Source organism: Antechinus flavipes, chromosome 2, assembly GCF_016432865.1.
Source record: "Antechinus flavipes isolate AdamAnt ecotype Samford, QLD, Australia chromosome 2, AdamAnt_v2, whole genome shotgun sequence".
Lineage (NCBI taxonomy): Eukaryota > Metazoa > Chordata > Mammalia > Dasyuromorphia > Dasyuridae > Antechinus > Antechinus flavipes.
In genome coordinates, this window is record NC_067399.1 from 7,851,070 (window position 1) to 7,868,588 (window position 17,519).

Consider the following 17,519-nt stretch of genomic DNA (forward strand, 5'->3'; position numbering starts at 1 on the left):
CAGTTTTCTTTCTCTATTATAGCTCTTCCTAGCTTAGGGTGTCAGCACCATATTTTTGTCACAAAAGGATCTTGGTAGAACTCTATTTTGGTCTATTTTCTCAAGTTGTTTAATATATATATGATTAATTATTCTTTAAATTTTGATATAATTCACTTGTGAACTCATCCGGCTTGGAGATTTTTTCTTATGGAGTTCCTTTAAGGGCTTATCCAATTTCTTCTTGTAAGATAGAGTTATTTAAGTATTCTATTTTCTTATTTGATATTATAGATAATTTATATTTTTGTAAATATTCAATGCTTTTGTTAAAATTGTCCATTTTTGGCATATAATTGAGCAAAATATTTTCTGTATTGCTTTACTTTCTTCTTCATCAATGATGATTTCATCCTTTTCGTTGTTGATACTGGATATTTGCACCGAGGGAATTGGGGAGGAGGGTAATGGATGAAGTAGAAGTCTGGCAGTTTACCTGGTGCTGATCTAGGGTCCCAGTGCTGATGTGAGGCTCATGCTGAGACCAAGGAGTTGTTTCTGGATTTTTCTGGGGGTACACTGACACAGGAAGGGGACACACCAGAGCTTTTGATGGTTAGGAAGTGCTGGGGGCTCCCCATTTTCTCAGGTAACACTAAGGTTAGTTTACCTATTAGCTCAGGGCTATGCTGAAGCACATAATGGTTCTCAGAACTGAGTGTACCCATTTTGCTGGCTAAGCTGAGGCATATGGGATGGCTCCTGGTGTTGGTGTTTGTTCTCTCCACCACAAGAGACTAAGCCCCTTCCATTAGTTTGCTGAGGTGGGACTTGCTGCTAATTTGCTGGAATGTTTTTTTGTCCTGGACTGCGTTTACCTTTTACCAAAGTGAGACAGACCTTTACTGCCAATCTTCCAAATTTCTGGGGCTCAAGATTGTTTTTGCTGGTCCTGCTGTTCCAGTATTTGTTTTGGGATTCCACTTTTGGTTATTTGGAGATAAATATGGGAGAGTTACAGTGATTTACTGTTTATTTCACTCTCTTAGATCCTGGAAATCTGAAAGTCCTAACTGTGGAAATACAATTACTCATAAGTAAACTGAGTCAATATAAAAATGACTCTTCTATCTATGTTTATTTATTATTCTTTTATTATTATTATTATTAGGTCTCATACCAATCAAACTATCAAATAATTATTTTATAAAGCTAGAAAAACAGGGGCAAAATTCATCTGAAAGAACAAAAAGTCAAGATAGCAAGGGAATCAAAGAAAAAATATTGAGGGAGGTGACCTAACCATTTCAGATTTTAAATTATATTACAAATGTGCAGAAATTATCAAAACAATCTGGTACTGGCTAAGAAACCGAATGGTTTATCAGTGGAACACATTAGGCATACAATACATGGTAGCAATTCACTAGTCACTTATTTTTTGATAAATCCAAAGATCTAGGCTTTTGGGGTAAGAATTTACCATCTGACAAAAATTGCTAGGAATACTGGAAAGCACTTTGGCAGAGACCAGGCCCAAGCAAACATCTCACACTGTATACTAACACAAGGTCAAAATGTAGAAATTATTTAGAAAATAAATGGGGATATCTTAAGAAAATTGGGAGAGTATGAAAAATTGTACCTGTTCTGACAGAAAAAACGGCAGTATAAGACCAAATTAGACAGAAGAGATTATAGACAGCAAGACATAATTTCAATTATATATAATTAAAAAGGTTTTTTACAAATAGAGATAATACAGAAAAAAATGTTGAATGAAAACAAAGAAATTGGGAAATTTTTGCAACAAGTTTCTTTGAAAAAAGACTTTATTTTTCATATAAAGGGACCCGAGTCAAATTTATACAAATAAGAGTCATTCTTCAATTGATAAATAGTAAAAGGATATGAACAGTTTTCAAAAGAATAAATCAAAGCTATCAAGTCACATGAAAAATATTCTAAATCACTTCTGATTAGAAAAATACAAGTTGAGACAATTTTGAGATTCCACCTCACCTATTGGATTGGCTAACATGACAGAAAGGAAAATGACAAATACTAAAGTGGAAGTGGGAAAACAGGGACACTGATACATTGTTGGTGGGATTGTGAACCACAGTCCTCCAATCATTCTTTAGAACCATTTGGAACTATGACAAAAGGACTATAAAACTGTGTTCCTACTTTGATCCAGCAATTCTACAAGGTTTGTATCCCCAAAAGATCAAAGAAAAATGAAAAGGACTTTCATACAAAAAAATATATATATATATATTGTGATCATTAGATTTTTATTTTAATTAAAAATTTTTTAAAAATAACTTTTTATTGTCAGAACCCATGCCAGGGTAATTTTTTACATTATCCCTTGCACTCACTTCTGTTCTGATTTTTCCCCTCCCTCCCTCCACCCCTTCCCCTAGATGGCAAGCAGTCCTTTACATGTTGAATAGGTTACAGTATATCCTAGATACAATATATGTGTGCAGAACCGAACAGTTTTCTTGTTGCACAGGGAGAATTGGATTCAGAAGGTAGAAATAACCCGGAGCAGTTTATATTCATTTCCCAAAAATGCAAGCATTTTATATTCATTTCCCAGTGTCCTTTCTTTGGGTGTAGCTGCTTCTGTCCATCCTTGATCAATTGAAACTGAGTTAGATCTTCTCTTTATCGAAGAGATCCACTTCCATCAGAATACATCCTCAAACAGTATTGTTATTGAGGTATATAATGATCTCCTGGTTCTGCTCATCTCACTTAGCATCAGTCCATGTAGGTCTCTCCAATCCTCTCTGTATTTATCCTGCTGGTCATTTCTTACAGAACAATAATATTCCATAACATTCATAGACCACAATTTACCCAGCCATTCTCCCATGGATGGGCATGCATTCATTTTCCAGTTTCTAGTCACTACAAACAGGGCTGCCACAAACATTTTGGCACATACAGGACCCTTTCCCTTCTTTAGTATCTCTTTGGGGTATAAGCCCAGTAGAAACACTACTGGATCAAAGGGGATGCACAGTTTGACAACGTTTTGAGCACAGTTTCAAATTGTTCTCCAGAATGTCTGGATGTGTTCACAATTCCACCAACAATGTGTCAGTGTCCCAGTTTTCCCACATTCCCTCCAACATTCCGCATTATCTTTTCCTTTCATCTTAGCCAATCTGACAGGTGTGTAGTAGTATCTCAGAGTTGTCTTAATTTGCATTTCTCTGATTAATAATGATTTGGAGCATATTTTCATATGGCTAGAACTAGTTTCAATTTCTTCATCTGAGAATTGTCTGTTCATATCCTTTGACCATTTATCAGATGGAGAATGGCATACAAAAACATTTATAGCAGCTACTTTTTTGGTGGCAAAGAACTGGAAATTGAGGGAACACCTATCAATTAGGGAGTAGCTGAACAAGCTGTGGTATAAGGCTGTGATGGAATACTATTGTGCTATAAGAAATAATGATCAAGATGGTTTCAGAAAAATATAGGAAGACTTACATGAACTCATGCAAAGTGAATTAAGCAGAATCAAGAGAACATTGAACACAACAGAATAAACACAGTAACACTGATACCATAAGGATGAACAACTGTGAAAGATTTAGCTACTTTAATCAAAAGAGTAATCCAAAACAATTCCAAAGCAGCTATGATGTAAATCCTATCCACATCCAGAAAGAGAACAGATTGACTCTGATTGCATATTGAAGCCCATTTAAAAAAATTTCCTTTACATTTTTATTTTGTTTGTTATTTTCTTTTGCAACATGCATAGTATGGAATTTTTTTCTTTTTAAAAAAATTATATTAATAGTATATTTTTTCAATTATATGTCAAGATTGTTTTCAACTTTCATTTTTGTAAGATTTTAAGTTCCAAAATTTCCCCCTCTCTTCCTTCTCCCTCTCCATCCTACCCTGGTAAGCAATCTGACATAAGTTATACATGTTCATTAATTTTTAACCTATTTTCATATGTCATATTAAGAAAGAAAAATCAGACAAAAGAAAAAAAAAACATGAGAAAGAAAAAAAAACAACAAATAAAAAAATATGAAAACAGTATGCTTCACTGCATTCAGTCTCCACAATTCTCTCTCTGGATGCAGATGGCATTTTCCATCCAAAGTTTATTCATGGATCACTGAATTGCTGAGAAGAGCTAAATCTAAGTTGATCATTGCATAATCTTGTTATTGTAGTATACAATGTTCTCCTCCTTCTCTTCCCTTCATTCAGCACCAGTTCATGTAAGTCTTTCTGAAATCAACCTGCTAATCATTTCTTATAAAGCAATAATATTACATTCTATCCATATACCATAACTTAGCTAGCCACTCCCCAGCTGATGGACTGAATATTCATTCAATTTCCAGTTCTTTGCCATCACAAAAAGAGCTGCTACAAACATTTTTGTACATGTGGGTTCTTTTCCCTCTTCTATGATCTCTGTAGGATGAAGACCCAGTAGACACATTGCTGGATCAAAGGGTTGAAAGCCCTTTGGGTATAGTTCCAAATTGCCCTCCAGAATGGTTGGATCAGTTCACAACTCCATCAACAATTAGTATCCCAATTTTTCCACATTCCCATCAACATTTATCATTATGTTTTCTTGCTATTTTAGTCAATCAAACAGGTATGAGATAATAACAAAGTTATTTTAACTGGAAGTTCCCTAATCAATAGTGATTTAGAACATTTTTTCATATTACCTTTTAATTTCTTCATCTGAAAATTGTCTGCTCATATCCTTTGACCATTTAGCAATTAGGAAATGACTTATATTCTTATAAATTTGAAATGAGACTTTTATCAAACACTATCTATAGAAATTGTTTGCTAGCTTTCTAATTCCTTTCTAATCTTGGCTGCATTAGTTTTGTTTATGCAAAATCTTTTTAATTTAATGCAATCAAAATTATCCATTTTGAATTTCATAATGTTCTCTACTTTTTCTTTGGCCATAATTTTCTCCCTTCTTCACAGATCTGAGAGGTAGGTTAACCCTTGTACTCCTAATTTGTTTAGATTATCACCCTTGATATCATGAATCCATTTCAACATTATCTTGGTATAGGATGTGAGATGTTGGTTTATACCTAGTTTCTCCATACTATTTTCCAGTTTTCCCAGAAGTTTTTTGTTAAAGAATGATTCTTCTTCTTCTTCTTCTTTTTTTTTTTTTTGGTGAGGTAATTGGAGTTAAGTGATTTTGCCCACACAGTTGGGAAGTGTTAAGTATCTGAGATCAGATTTGAACTCAGATCCTCCTGATTTTAGGGCTGGTACTCTATCCACTGCACCAACTAGCTACCTATAAATAACGAATTCTTATCCTGGAAGCTGGAGCCTATGAATTTATCAAACAGCAGATTACTATAGTCATTGAATATTGCGTCTTCTGTATCTAACCTAATTCACTGATCCACCACTCTATTTCTGAGCCAGTATCAAATGGTTTTGATGACCACTACTTTATAATACAATTTTAGATCTGGCATGACTAGGTTACCATCCTTTGCATTGTTCTTTTCATTAATTTCCTTGATATTCTTGACTTTTTATTTTCCAGATGAAATTTGTAATTATTTTTTCTAGTTCTATTAACAAATTTTTGGCAGTTTGTTTGGTGTGACTCTGAATAAGTAGACTAATTTAAGTAGAGCTATCATTAAAAATATTAGCTCAGCAATCATGGACAATTGATATTTTCTCAACGCTTTAGATCTGACTTTATATGCGTGAAAACTGTTTTGTAATATTTTTTGTTGTCTACAATTAGTTTAAATAGGATTCATCTTTCAATCTCTTGCTGCTGGGCTTTGTGGGTAACAGATAGAAATGCCAGTGATTAACGTGGGTTTATTTTATTTTATATCCTGCAACTTCCCTAAAGACGTTGTTCCAGGTAGTTTTTTAGTTGATCCTCAAGAACTCTCTAAATATACCATCACATCATCTGCAAAGAGTGATAATTTTGGTTCCTCATTGCCTACTCTAATTCCCTCCATTTCTTTTTTCTTCTCTTATTGCCAAAGCTAACATTTCTAACACAATATTAAATAATGAAGGCTTCCTTCTTTCATTCTTTATCTTATTGGTAATGCTTCTACCTTATTCCCATTATAATAACATAGAATTTTTAAAAAATCAATTGATAGTAAATGGACTGGAGATCTAGTTACTGGCTCTATTAAAATGGAAAGAAGACAGCCAGTGGAGACTTGGGCAGAGAAAACAAAGCAAAACAAATTCTTTGGGTTGTTGGGGGAACCTGAGAAGAGAAGATGCAATTAACCCTGAAAGGGGGAAGCCAGAGTCAACCATGTTACTCAAAGTTCCTGTTCTCAAGAAATCTCACTTTCTGATGGGGAAGAAAATACATAAATAATTGTGTCAGTCAAACCTATTGCAAGGAAGGCAAGTTGAAAGAGGAAGGTGTTTATAGCCAGAGACACTCCTACAGAATGGCCTTTTGAGCTGAGTATGAAAGATTCTTATTTAATTCTCAAACCATGGTTGCTACATCATCTCTATGATAATTATAAATAAATCATGACTAATCACAAGGTGAATCACTTCACAGAGCTCTTTGTATTATATGATGCAGTGACCCTGGAAACAGAGCTGTTTTCAAATAATGGAGTTTGCCCCCCACTTACTCCCCAGATCATTTAACTGCCATGGGGCTCAATTTTCCTCTCTAGAAAAGGAGAGATTGGATTAACCAGCTTCAGAGGGCTAGGTCTACATCTGTGGTTCTATAATTCCAGTTTGTCTGGGTAGGGCCCCTAAAGCTTGTTATTTTCCTAGTGCCAGGAGGTCCCGGAGGGCCATGGGGGCCTTCTCTACTGTGCGAAGGCTTCCTCTGGTTTTCCTAACTGAGCACTCTCTCCCTCCTGAAATCCTTCTGTTGTGTCCCCCATTCCCACCCTCCCACCCTCAGGTAGAACGGAAGTCCCTGGAAGCCCCTTCCCTTTCTGTCTGTGTCTCCCTGGTTTCTTAGCACAAATATCCAGCACCAAGTTCATGGAATTGAGTTGACACGACCTTATGCTTGTGTTGGGAGTCAGCGAATACTCCAGCGACTCCCTCCATGTGATGTTCTTTGTATACAAGCTGTGTGTGTGCATGTATGTACATGTGTATATGTCTAAATGAAGTTGTATAAAGTCTAAAGCTTTGCTCAGAGCTATTTTCACCCCCTCCCCTTCTTCCTCAGACCAAGCTCTGGACTTGAACCCTTGACTTGAGTTTTTAGTCTCCTCTCAACCACAGAAGGAAGTGACTTCTTAGAAGTTGATCTCGTCTCTAGAGTCGGTTACCCAGTGCTCCCCTGGCACTTCTGCCCATTCTCTGCCCCCCAAACATGGTCAGGGAGCTTTGCCATCGTGCTGCTGTGGAGCCTCATTCCAAAGAAACACACAGACTCAAGCAGCTATCGTTGACAAGGGTTTTTAGACTGGACTGAAATGAGCAGGTAACAAGAATATTATCAGTGTGGTCATCTAGTCCAATTCTGCTCACAATGTCTTAGACAAATCATTAGTCAGTAATCCCCCTTGGGATTTCTGCAGTCCTTGGAAGCTGTCTTTGGCGGTAACCCCTACTGAGAAGAGAGGGACTCAGAAAGGCGACTTCCCCCAATGTTTACCCATTTTAACACAGAGGAAAGTCCTTATTTATTATTTTATTTTATTTTATATTTTTGCTGAGGCAATTGGGGTTAAGTGACTTGCCCAGGATCACACAGCCAGGAAGTATTAAGTGTCTGAGATCAGCTTTGAATTCCCGTCCTCCTGACTTCAGGGCTTGTGCTCTATCCACTGCACCACCTAGCTGCCCCTGAAAAACCCTTATTGTTGAACAAGGAGAGCCAATCATTCTCCAGGATGCTCCAAAGAAATAGTGGTCCCCAGATGTTTCTCTGCCAAAATGAGCAGCTCACAGAGCTCAGAGTGGCCATTGATCTTTATCTGCCCTGGGAAGGAAAACTGGATTGTCCTCCTACCTGCATTTGTGGCTTGCATTGAGTTGAGAGTGTTGATGGACACCCGTGACAGCCCATTCTGGGTCCCTGTCTGTGGGAGCCAAGACCCTGAGAGATTTGAAGGTGTAGGAAGGATAGAAGATCTACTTTTTTGCTTCCTGCCTGTTCTTAAAGGGGAGACTCCAAGGTTGGCAAATGGGAAGGGGGCAAAACTTTCCTGAAGAACTGGGGATGCATGCCTGGGATCTGACCTCCGATCCCAGCTTTTCCCCTTATTGTCTGGGGTTCCTTGCAGGGATCCTTACTTCTCTGGTTTCTTCCTCTGTACAATGAGGCTGGGGGTTGAGGGGGGGTGATTGGACTTGGTGGTCCCTGAACTTCCTTATAGTTCTCCATGGAGCCCTTTGACGTTGGTAAAGTACTTTACAGAGGTCTTCTCATGTGGTCCTTAACCTATGGCCACATGGGAAAGGATGTAGGGCTCGGACCTCCGAGGTATCCCTGATTAGTCTGAGGAACTCCCAGGTGATGAAACTCTCTGAAAAGAACAAGGGTCAGCTCTGTCCAAGGACACTAGTGAATGACAAGGCAGGACTGGAACCCAGCTCTTTCCATTTGGAGCCTATCCCGGTCTCCCCTCCTCAAGGTAGGCTCCCCCTGAGTGAGGATGACTGCTCATGGTAAATTCTATCACTCGCGTGGACAGTTGGGACGGGCTATAACCCGCTGTTCTAATTAATCATCAATCCACTAATAGCACATGGGGCCTCCTTCTGGGCTCGGATCGAGCTGATTCTGAGGCCGCCTGCTGAGCCATAAGCTGGTGAATCTGCTGGGCCATTTGGAAGGGCCACTTGTGTGTGGGGGCTGCAGGCAGACCATTAACGGTCTCATAATTCCCTGCTTGATTAGCATGCTTTTACCCTTTGGAAGATGGCTTTTTCACCAGTGCCTGGTAATGTTCCAGGGAAGATCCACTTAATGCTCAAAAGAGTATCCTCTCTGACCCCGGCATAACAGCTCTGCCTGCCTTCTTTCAATCACGGGGCAATTATGTTCTCTGAGACAAGACAGTCTGGGAGGTTTAATGCAGGAACATACAGGGACTCAGCATAGCAAAGTTCAGAGAATGCTTAAATTCGCATCCCTTCTACTTAATACCAATGGGAGTTTAAGTAAGTGACTTAGCTTCTCTGGACCTCAGTTTCCTCATTTGTAAAAGGAAGGGGTTATTCCTTCCTCCTATAAATCAGGTCCTGAGTAACTAGGGGGGGTTGGCAGAGAGAGCCAGAAGTCAATAAAATGACTTTTAAGACAAGCAGGGAAGGGCACTGATAGGAATCAATTTAACCTTATAACCCCTGCTCCTGTGGAGGTCATGGGTAGTCCCATTTTGCTATGTCCAGTCAGAAATCAGAGTTATGTTAAATCCCTGAAGGTAGGTTTTTCCTACAAATCTGTCCATGGCCCACCCCATCTTTGCTGAATCCCTTTTGGGTTAGCCCATCATGGCTTCTGTCTTAGGGTGTCTTTCCCCCCGTGACTTCTCCATGTCTCATGGCGTCTTTCCTCTCAAGATCCCATCATGCTTTAAGGGGTCTTTCTCTTTTTTATAGCTAACTCTTTTAAGGTGCTAACTCCCTCTGTGGATTTAGCCTGCCAGTCCACAGCATGCTCCCACCTGGAGGAGTATTTCTCCTGGTTAATTCCCCACTTGGGAACTTGTCTTTTCCATTGTTAATTGTTAAACCGCTTTCCCTGGGAATGCTATCGCTCTCCCAAACCTATCTCATTTACCAATCTTGGTGTCTATTATTTCTCTTCATTTAGTCTGTAATCCTGCCTCCAAAATAAACCTTCCTTTTGCCAGAGAATGGCCATTGTGAGTTCTTCCCATGAATGAACCCCCACATTTGGTGCCTAAAATAATCTCAACATTTGATCTTAAATACAAACACATCATTTGGAACTAAGAATTGCTATTCTGAACACATCATTGGGTGCTGAAATTGCTCTCTTTGAATACATCACTATGACATGGAATAAAAAAACCACCAGGGTCTTATATTCTCTTTCTTCCTTTTTCCTTATATAAAATTCTTTCCCCCGGATCATAAAATAGAACTTTAAGTCGCCTTGGAGGCCACCTAGATTAAGCTTTAAATTTTATAGAAAAGGAAACTGAGGACCACGGAGGGCACCCTACCCAGTTTTTTTTTACCTCTTTACTTGCACCTGCTTTTTTTATCCTCAAAATCACTTTGTATTTTTATATATATTTTGCATATCCTCACATTTTGTCACCCTCTCAATAGAACATAAGCTTCTTGAGGGCAGGGCCTGCAATTTTTGTCTTATAATCCTAGAATTTAGCCTTGACTAGCACATAGTAGGCACTCAAAAGTATTTGGTAAATTAGTAAGTAAATTATTTAGAAATAAAAACATTGGAAGAAGTTGAGTTGGTTCCTCTGAAGGTGGTTTGGTCTCCAGGTTCTTGATCACCCTGGTTATTTTCTTTAAATGTGCTCCATGATTTCTTAAACTATGGTTTTCAGACCTTTACAAAATACTCCAGATGTCTGAATAAATCTAAACAGCTGTTTCTCTTTTTAGTTCACCTAATATTTGTTAATGAGGGCAAAGATAATATGGGAATGACACAGATTTCCGACTCTTCACCTATCCTTCCTGCTTAATGCAATAAAACTTCTTTATTCCATCTTCAACTTCCATGAAGTTACTGCAACTTGTCTATTGGAGGGGGAGAGACAAAGAAAAAGAGAGAGAGAGAGAGAGAGAGAGAGAGAGAGAGAGAGACAGAGAGAGAGAGAGAGACAGAGAGAGACAGAGAGACAGAGAGAGAGAGACAAAGAGAGAAAAAGAGAGAGGAGAGAGAGAGAGAGAGACAGAGAGACAGAGAGAGAGAGAGACACAGAGAGACAGAGAGACAGAGAGAGAGAGACAGACAAAGAGAGAAAGAGAGAGAGAGGAGAGAGAGAGAGAGACAAGAGAGAAAGAGAGAGAGAGAGACAGAGAGAGAGACAGAGAGAGAGAGAGAGAGAGAGAGAGAGACAGAGACAGAGAGAGACAGAGAGACAGAGAGACAGAGAGAGAGAGAGAGACAAAGAGAGAAAGAGAGAGAGAGACAAAGAGAGAAAGAGAGAGAGAGAGAGAGAGAGAGAGAGAGAGAGAGAAGAGAGAGAGAGAAGGAGGGAGAGTATTGATCTAGATACTCCTGATCTATTGATTTCTCCAAACATAGTGAATAAAATTACACAAAAATGGAAATGAGCCACTGTGAGGACAAAGTGTTAAGATCTCAAAGGAAGTATAAAGATGTATTTAGATCTTAAGAGTAGAAATAAATGACTTTTATGAGTTGTGAAAATAGTCTTCAAACTTGGCAGAATTATAGGCATTAGTTGTCTGAACTACTTATGTTGTTAGTGGTCTTGAAAAACCGAAATACTCTTCCTAAGAATCAACTAAGTCAGGAGACAATTTTAGAGTTTGAGCCCTGGCACTTGGGAAGAGAGCCAGTAAAAAAGAACCAAGTTCTTTTTTTTTTTTTTTTTTTTTTTTTTAACTTTTTATTGACAGAGCCTATGCCTGGGTAGTTTTTTTTTTTTTTTTTAACAACATTATCCCTTACACTCACTTCTGTTCCGACTTTTCCCCTCCCTCCCTCCCCCCCTCCCCCAGATGGCAAGAGTCCTTTACATGTTGAATGGGTTGCAGTATATCCTAGATACAATATATATGTGCAGAACCGAACAGTTCTCTTGTTGCACAGGGAGAATTGGATTCAGAAGGTAAAAATAATCCGGGAAGAAAAACAAACATGCAAGCAGTTTATATTCATTTCCAGTGTTCTTTCTCTGGGTGTAGCTGCTTCTGTCCATCTTTGATCAATTAAGGCTCTCTTTATCGAAGAGATCCACTTCCATCAGAATACATCCTCAAACAGTATCATTGTTGAGGTATATAATGATCTCCTGGTTCTGCTCATTTCACTCAGCATCAGTTCATGTAAGTCTCGCCAGTCCTCTCTGTATTCCTCCTGCTGGTCATTCCTTACAGAACAATAATATTCCATAACATTCATATATCACAATTTACCCAGCCATTCTCCAATGGATGGGCATCCTTTCATTTTCCAGCTTCTAGCCACTACAAACAGGGCTGCCACTAACATTTTGGCACATACAGGTCCCTTTCCTTTCTTCAGTGTCTCTTTGGGGTATAAGCCCAGTAGAAACACTGCTGGATCAAAGGATATGCACAGCTTGATAACTTTTGGGCCTAGTTGACCACCCTCTTTTCCTTGATATTCTTTTCTCTCCAGGTCTTCAGAAGCCTTTTTCTCCTTTGGTTTTCCTCCTACGTAACAGACCACTCACTATCTCCTTTTCTGGTTCCATATCCAGACCACATCCTCTAATTGGACAAGATATAGATGGGATAAACCTGCGCACACACACACACACACACACACACACACACACACACACACAGAGGAACTTCTCCCGGGTCCTCTTGTCCTTTCCCACTACTTTGTGCAGTGATTTCCCCAAACCCACGGCTTTAATAATCACTTCTAACTTAATGATTCTCTGATCTAATTGTCCTTCTCTGACCTCTGTGCTGACTCCCAGCCTCATCTCTCCCATGGCCGTTCAGATCGCTCAGAGCAGATGTGCAGAAGAGAGTTTAAACTCCACCACCCCGAACTGAATCCGTCCCTTTTCACCCTGACTCCCTCCCCCACCCCCACCAGCTTCTGGATTCAAGGGCACCAGCGGCCATCTCCCCAGTCCCCAACTTAGGAGCCGTTCTGAGTCCTCGCTCTCTTGCGTCCCTTTATAGCTCAGCCCTCGCCAAGGCCTGCTGATGGGTTCCCGGTGGCATCCCTCAGGTACCGCCCCTTTTCTCTGCCATTGCTTCCCTGAATCACCGCGTTACTGCACTAATCTCCTCCATTCTAAAGGTCAAGTCTTGCTACTCTTCTACTCAATAAACTGCAGTGGCTCCCTGCTGCTTCCAGAAGCAAACTTAAAATCCTCTGTTTGACATTCAAGGCCCCTCATGACCCACGCACTCCTTCTTTTCCAGTCTTTTTACACTTTGCTCCCCAACACATCCTCTTCAATTCCGTGACACTGGTCTTTTTGTTGTCTCACCAAATAGACTCTCCATCTCTTAGCCTCAGGCGTTTTCTCCTGTTGTCCTGTGTGACTAGAATGCTTTCTCTCTCTCTCTCTCTGTCTCTCTCTCTGTCTCTCTGTCTGTCTCTGTCTCTCTTTCTCTGTCCCTCTGTCTGTCTCTGTCTCTCTGTGTCTCTCTCTCTGTCTGTCTCTGTCTCTCTGTGTCTCTGTTTGTCTCTGTCTCTGTGTCTCTGTCTCTCTCTCTCTCTCTCTCTCTCTCTGTCTCTGTCTCTCTGTCTCTGTGTCTCTCTCTCTGTCTGTCTCTCTGTCTGTCTCTGTCTCTCTGTTTCTCTGTTTGTCTCTGTCTCTGTCTCTGTCTCTCTGTGTCTCTGTCTCTCTCTGTCTCTCTCTCTCTGTCTCTCTGTCTGTCTCTGTCTCTCTGTGTCTCTGTTTGTTTCTGTCTCTGTGTCTCTCTCTCTCTGTCTGTCTGTCTGTCTCTCCTTAGGACTTCCCTTAAATCCTAACTAAAACCCCATCCCTTAGAAGAAGCCTTTCCTCATCCTTCTTCATTCTGGTCACTGCTCTCCCTCGATAATCTCCTATTTATCCTGAGCTCATCTGTGCTTGTTTGCTGTTGCCTCCCCCGTTGGATTGTCGGCTCCTTGAAGGCCAGCTATGTCTACTGCCTCTTTTTGGGTCCCTGGGCTTAGTTAGCCCAGTGCCTACATATGGTAGGTGCTTAATAAATGCCTATTATCACTTCCTGGGCAGCTCCTCCTACTTCTCTACAACTCTTGTTGATAGGAAGTGTTTCCCAGCACAGTATAAGACATACATTAAGCACTAAATAAGTGCTTGCTTCTTGGCCACCTAAGGTGAAAGCTAAATTTTCTCTGCAGCTTCCCGAGGTTTGTATTCACGTTCTGCTTCTCTTCTCTGTCCAGTGGACGTGGCACAGTGGGGAGAACAAGTCCTGGAGTCTGGAGGGCCTGAGTTCAAATCTAGCTTCAGATACTTGACACTCACTATCTGTGTGACCCCAGACAAGTCACTTAACCTCATTGCCTCCCCTCCCCTCCCCCAAAAGATAGTACCTTAGAGTGTACTGAGGGTCTGCCCAGAGACCAGCTTTGTCTGACATTCGCTGGCTGATCACGGGCCAGTTGCTCATCTTCCCATTTCCATCAGCGAGGGGCTTAGACTTTGTTACCCGGGCCCCGCCACAGTCAGGCGAGTTTGCCCAGCAGGAGTTCTCCACAGACAGAAGCTCACTGGCCAATTTCCCTGCCCCTTCCCCAAAGGAAATGCTGATAAGCACGGTGCTTTCTCATACAGTAGGTGATTAATAAATGTTCATTGAACTGAATTGGGCCAAACTCATCAGGGCAACCTTTCAGCCTGGGGTGAGTCTTGGCTGGAGCTTTACTGACCAGGTAGGGTCTGGAGGAAGAGGATACTTCCTGACAAGAAAGGGATTAGAACAGAAAGGGTTCGTTATAAAAAAAGGAGGTTGAAATGTCCTTGGTTTTTGTAGGGGATTAAAAAAGAAAGTTTGAATGAATTTTTCTTGCTTCCATTCCTCCGGATGGATAAATGGACAAAACCTCTCTCCCTAAGAACCCCGAGTAATTAGTATCATGCGTATTATTGGGCCTGTATTACAGATAAAGAAACCGAGGCAGTTTATAGGATGGCAGATGCAGAGGTGGAAGGGCCACGGTGGCCCTCGGGTCCGGCCCCTCCTTTTGTGGCCCGAGTGGCCGAAGCCAGAGCTCCCAGACACGAAGCGTGGGAGGGCTGAAGCCGGGCCCCCCCCGGGCTCTCTCCGCGGCCCCCCAGGCCGGCAGCCCGCCCCCCGCCCAGTGGCTCCTGCACGGGCCCAGCTCTGCAGGAGAGTGTTTTTTCAGAAGTGATACATTCAATCTGCCATTTCACCGAACACATATGGGATTTTCATGGGAAATATAATTAGCCAGCCAATTATCTCGCTCGCTTTCCTGGCTCAGAACGCTTCTGACAGCTCTTTCCTTCTCCCCCCATCGGTGGCAGCAAGGAAAAGGCTAACCCACCAGCTGGCGGGCTGCAGCCACGGGCGATGCCAGTCCCTGGCAGGGGAAGGCGAGGGCCCCCCCAGGCGCGGCACCGAAACCCTGCTGTGGGAGAGGAGGGAGAGCCCCCGACTCCTGCCAGGTCCCGCACAGGAGCAGGAGCTGTGGAGGTCAGCGTGCTCCTTCCCTTCCACCATTAGCTCATGGATGGATCAATGGTGTCACCAGGGTGGGGGTTCCCTTCAGCCACGAGCCCACTCTCTGCTCCCCTCCTGTGGGCCCTGCCTCCACTCCCCCCAAGGTCGGGCCCTGCCTCCAATCCCCCCAAGGTCGGGCCCTGCCTCCACTCCCCCAAGGTCGGGCCCTGCCTCCAATCCCCCCAAGGTCGGGCCCTGCCTCCACTCCCCCAAGGTCGGGCCCTGCCTCCACTCCCCCCAAGGTCGGGCCCTGCCTCCACTCCCCCAAGGTCGGGCCCTGCCTCCACTCCCCCCAAGGTTACACTTGGCGACTGGAGGGTGGGGAGCACTTGAGACCCCGTTTGGTTATTCTTCTCATAGAAATTGAAAGTTGAGAGGCTTTGACATTTAAACTGACTGAGAAACGAATAAGACGGAAAACGTTAGTGGAGAAATGGGAATTCAGGTTAGCCTTCGTCCTAAGCTGGGTATGGTTCAAAGCTCTCCAGCCTTGTGACTTGGGCTCGAAGATGATCTTGGAGTCATAGAGCTCTGTTCTCTGGCCGATGCAGAGATGAGTCCCTGTGGGCATTTTGGGTCAGTCTGGGGTTAGACACTGGGGAGTGAGCGGACGCTGGCCGTCCCGAGACTCTTCAGTTCTAGTTACCATGACTGGTGGGGAGGATGAGGAGGGTTGTGGAGGAGGGGCCTCCCAGGAGAAAACTCCCTCTATCCCTTCCGATTGATGAATGGCTTGGGGTTGGAGATCCCTGGGGGTCCCAGATGTGGCTCAGCATCCGTGGCCAGGCTGAATGGCTTGAACCCACTTGAGTCTGACTGGGAGGGTCTTTGAGCCCCTCCTCCATACTGCCTCTCCTTGTTTCTCTAGGGACACACACACTTTTTTTTCCCCACCTCCTCTCTGTCTTTCTCTGTTTCTCTGTATCTTTCTCTCTGTATTTCTCCTTTCCCCCTCCTTTCCTCTCTCTCTTCCCCTAGTTACATGGACATTGGGATATTTTACAGTTCCCCTTATTCTAGTTCCCCTCATTCCATGCTAGGTTGATGGCATCTTGGGATCTTTTTGAAGCTCCCGCTGCCCTTTGAGAGAACTCAGGGCAGTCCCGTCCCTCTCTTATCCACAGAAAGCCCTTCTCTAATCCTGCTGCCGAGGATCCCCAGTGGGGCCTTACCCCCCGCAGAGTTTTCTCCTACACTCTCTCCTCGCCCGCTCCTCCCAGCTCCCACCAGGGCAGAGCCCTTGCCAGCCCTGCCCCTGCTCCCCACGATGCCCCTGGGGTGGACCAGCTTTCGCTCCTGCTCTCCCTGAATTTCAAACGGGCAGCCTGCCCCCTCACACCCCAACCTCCCGGGGAGAGAGTCGGGCCTCCCTGGGGGCGGCAGAGCAGGGAGCCAGGGAGAAGGCTGAGTGGGGAAGGGAAGGGGAGAGTCGGATGTCCCCCGGTCCGGTATAAGCTGGCAGGGGGACTTCTCCCCTGCGCCCCGTGGACCTGCCCCTCTACGCTTTCCAGTGACCAGCCCGGCTCTGAATGTGGGAGCCACCCCAAGCCCCGCCTATGTTTACACTGCTAAGAGTTTCTTTGGAATCATTTTTCCTTTTTTCTTTTTTAAACACCCACAAGAACACACACACACACAGTCACAAGATGGCCCCATGGGAAGTGTGGTCAGACAGCCCCCTTTCCCCCCACCCCCTCCCTGCCCAGGAGCTGGAGCAAGGACTCTGGATTCCGGTTCAGAGACTTGACACTATCAGGGACCGGTGGTCCATCTCCATATGTGCGCCCAGCCCTGGAACTTGGGGCTACGCTGAAGAAAAGTAGAGACTTGCTTCTGGGCCTGTAGAGCTCCCCGTACATTGATGTAAAAGGCTTCCGTTCTTCTTCTCCCTTCTTCCTGTGCACACCTCAGGTCTTTGGAGAGTTGTGGGGTCTGGGGACGACAAGCCAGACTACTAGAGATTCTACGTTCACATGGCCCCCCCGACTCCGACACTGCCCATTCTTCGCTCTCACATGCCTTCCGGCCCTGACCTTGGATATCCCCGAGCCGTTTAGTGGCGGCGAGAACTCCGACCACGACTCCTGGGTCACCGCTCATTCTTGTTCTGTTCCCTAAGGAACGCTAGATGAGCTCAA